General features: G+C 36.4%; 1 pseudogene; it reads right to left on the reverse strand.

Annotated features, from left to right (window-relative positions):
* Positions 1–485: 485 nt before the first annotated feature.
* LOC118760970 lies at positions 486–3725 on the reverse strand (annotated as a pseudogene).
* Positions 3726–4028: the final 303 nt, after the last annotated feature.

Raw genomic sequence — 4028 nt, forward strand, 5'->3', positions numbered from 1 at the left:
AAAAATAAACCTCAAAAGACTACGAGCGACTGCAAATATTCGTGTTTTGCATTTTCTCCAGGTTTTCCTTTTCTTAAGCAGGAACCCCATGAGAATGAGAATACTGCCGTCGTGGGCAATCCACCAAATGTCAATAGTCCCTTCCAATAATGTCTTTGAAGAAGGGAGCATTTTCCCATTACGTAGAAGAGCAATACATTTCTCTGAAACGTTCCCACATTGCAAGATTTCTATTAGAAATCAGATTCATTAAAAAAACCCATAAAATCCTTCAAAGGCAGGCCTTCAGTAGCCTTATCGAAATTTTCAGGCCATCCGAGGATGATCATGTTCGGCCTGAGTCCTCCAAGTCCTGAAAGTTGTATTCTAACAGTATATAATGTTGGAAAACGAGTGGAGGAGTCCCTGAGCTATGCTGGTTGATATTACTACATCGATTAGAGCCTTTGCTCCAATCTTGTCAATAAATGTTTTTACATTCTGAATTAAAATATAATTTGCATTACTTTGTAAATACAGTCGTTTTCTTCTTGATTGATTTTGAAGTCTCCGACAAAAGTAGAAGAAACCATTATGATGCCTTTCCCTACACAATGTTTTGGTTTGAAGGACATGAACCTGCCTTGAGTTGACTTGCGAACTCGACCAACTTGTACTCGGGCTCTAAATTCTTGTCAGGCTTCGAAAAAAGAAGAATTAATGGACTAGTAGATGAATGGTCTTATTTTGATTACCGCCAATTTTTCACATGAATTTTATCTCTTTTAAATTGTCTGACGTAGTACATGGCAGCTGACATTTTGAGCCCATTGATCCCATCTCCCCATTCTCTTTGGGCACTAAAAACAATTCGTCATTATGAAATAACCCCTTGTATTGGATATAAATGTAAATAAAGCCTGCCACTGCCCACCCTCCAATGGTGTAGTACCAACTGGTCATGAACATTAAAATAATGCACAGGATAATTCCCAATAAAGAGATGGTCCTGAATATAAAAACTAAACATACCAGTGATAGTATTTGAATCGTGGTCTCCAATTCGGTACTTTCATAAGTGCTTGAAGAACACCAACAAAATTGACAAAAAAATAGCAAAGAAGAAAAAATCTAGACATGAAGGAGATAAGTACATTGAAATTATTGGAGCCTGGTGGTCAATGTTGCCGATCAGGATGCCCATTTCAGCAATAAGGACAGTTAGTCCCAGTGCCACAACTGGATTGTCTCCAAAAAAAGTGCGTTTAAATGGATTCAAAAAAGGAATGATCTCATCAGAGGCAATCGCTTGTAACAACCTTGGAGCCCCTGTCAGAGTTTGAAGTCCAGCACCGAGAGTAGAAAGGAGGGCACCAATCTTGATTACCCAGTGAGATGGCCAAGCAATCAGGGACACCACTAAATCGTCTCCAAGACTTCTCCCATATCTGAAATAATATTTTTCCCAATCTAACTTGTCTTGTAACAAATGTCTATTAACAACTGCGGCATATAGTGGGACAGAAATCAAATCTGAATATTTAGATCAAAATACAGAGAAATGTTGTGGAAATTGTGGCTGCCAATGTACCTACGGGAATTGATTTTTGGGCATCTTTTAGTTCTCCCGATCTGTTTGACCCCGCCATAATTCCTAAAATGTGTTTTCATAAAATACCAGTGACAGAGGGAAAGTACAAAGCCACTAGCACAATGAATGAAGTGGTCAAGTCGTTGTATATGAAATTACGACTGTCCCCCGGTCGGTTATGACCAATCTCGTCCCCTTTATTATGATATGAACTGTAAATTGTGCCTGAAACATAAAAAGATTAGTTTTATAAACCAAATATTGAACTTCCAGTAATCCCTGGGATCCCAGAAACATATTTTACATTGTTGTTTAAAAAAACGGACTCACAAATGTTGTTTGGGCAAAATGTAGAATACAAAGGGGCTGCGATTCCGTTTGACAATGTCGCGTTTTTTGTACAGTAAGGGACCCCATTTAACAAAAAGGCGTCGAGGGGAAGCAGGTGAGTCCCCAAAAGACATACCCTTCAAAAATTTTTTTAAAATAATAACTTTGTGCTGGCGCTATTTCCTGGAATAAAAATTCCAATAAAAATAGCGAGAATTGACACAATAACGCAGATCAGTGAAATAGCAGCAGTTATGCTTACAAAACGGAGACCGAGGAATACAAAAAGTGCCAAAATAATGAGGAACATTGTCCCATAAGCCCTAAAATTGTTTAGTTCAGATTCCTCCGAAACAAATTCCATATTTTCGAGAACTCCAAAACGCATGGAAGGGGCTAAATAGAGCTAAAAAACATAGAAAAATGAATAAAACAAGAATTATTTCCACTCCCCCAATGATGTAAAGACTGGAGGCAAATGTAGTGGCCAAATAAAACAGAATCCCTACAGCTCCGCCGAATTCTGGACCGAGTGACCGAGACAATAAAAAGTAGACTCCCCCTCCGGGAATTATCCCGTTGGTAGCAATGGCACTCAGTGAGAAACTCGTGCATAATGTCTAAACTAGAAGATAGACCATATACACAAAGGCCGCAGATCAGTATGACTAACATGGATTCTAACACTCCTGCCACTCCAATGATCCACGGAAGTCGAATGAAGAGAATGACTCCGACGATATTCTGAAAACAGGGGAGAAAGACTCCCAAAATGGTCCCCAGTTTTGAATTCTATTATATAAAATGTCAATATACTTGTTTTTGATTCTTTTCGAGGACTCGGTCATTTGAGGTCGGAGCAATCCCGGCCCTGTAATTCGTGATTTTTGAAACAAAAAAGTTTATAGAATTTTCGTGAATGTCTTTCTATTTTTAATACTAATTGTGACTTAACAGAGTAAAGTGTCATTTTATCGTCGACTTCATTAGGACTTGATACGAATTTTGTCAGTTCGGTTGATTCTATTTTTAAATTTGTACTACTTTCTCTTACTTGTGAATTTTTCGTCGAATGTAGTCTGCATGTGTCAGTAATAAATTCTATTTACGATTATTTTATTTAAATTTTATTAAAAACGACTAATGTATAAGAAATACAAATTAATTAAAAGTATTGAATATATAAATGAATAATCATTAAAGGAATAGAATGTTCTAATTAACGACGTACTGTCGATTAAGTTCAGGAAACAAATATATAATTTGCGTATTAATCATTTATAATATAAATGATTCGCCAATTGTTCCCAATAATCAATGATGCTACTCAGCAACTATAGCTTGATTTATTGTCCATTTAAAGGACCTTGTTTCTGATAGATTTACTCGCTAATTTATTTTTTGAGCATAAATTAACGCCGTCGATATTTCTTCACCAAACGGTCACCCAACTAAGTAATAAAACATCGTTTCATCGCTTAACTTCGTTTTTTCGTAATAGGTTTTTCATTGTGGATTTTGTTCGATGTCCCCGGGAAAATTTTTATTTTATTAACATAATTAAATAAACAAAATCAATTCAACATTTATACAGAGGTCTAACTAGGGTCATCCCTTACTTAAAGAGTATTCTGCTGCCTCGCCAATTTAGTGTTGGAGTCAAAAATGACTGTGAAGCTACTCACATGGACCTCGAAAATCGGTTTTGAAGTACCCAGTGAAGATCCCGTTTATTCTATAGTTGAATGATTTAATTTCCTTGAAAGTGTTCACGTTTGTTGTGGAGAGTTATATCATTATTGGCCTACATTAGTCTTTTAATCATTTCGGATAGAGTTTTTATGTTTGTAACCGAGATTCAGTAAGAGGGCTATTCATTTTCTGTTGTTTTTCCTCTGAGTTGATCACACCCCTCTTGATATATCGTTTAAACTAAATTTTTTATCTCGAAGACGTCACCCTGGATGAGACGTTTAAAGGCAACGTTTCTAAAATCGAAAATGCAGTTCATTTCGAGTCCTCTTTAAGTAGTGTGATTGTTGGATTAAAAAACGTGTTGGGTTAAATGAGTTTCGTTTATTGCGATTTTTGTAATTATTATTTTGTTAACTTTTTCCCGAATGAATTA

The sequence above is a fragment of the Octopus sinensis genome, unplaced genomic scaffold, assembly GCF_006345805.1.
Source record: "Octopus sinensis unplaced genomic scaffold, ASM634580v1 Contig02842, whole genome shotgun sequence".
NCBI classification, from domain to species: Eukaryota; Metazoa; Mollusca; class Cephalopoda; order Octopoda; family Octopodidae; genus Octopus; species Octopus sinensis.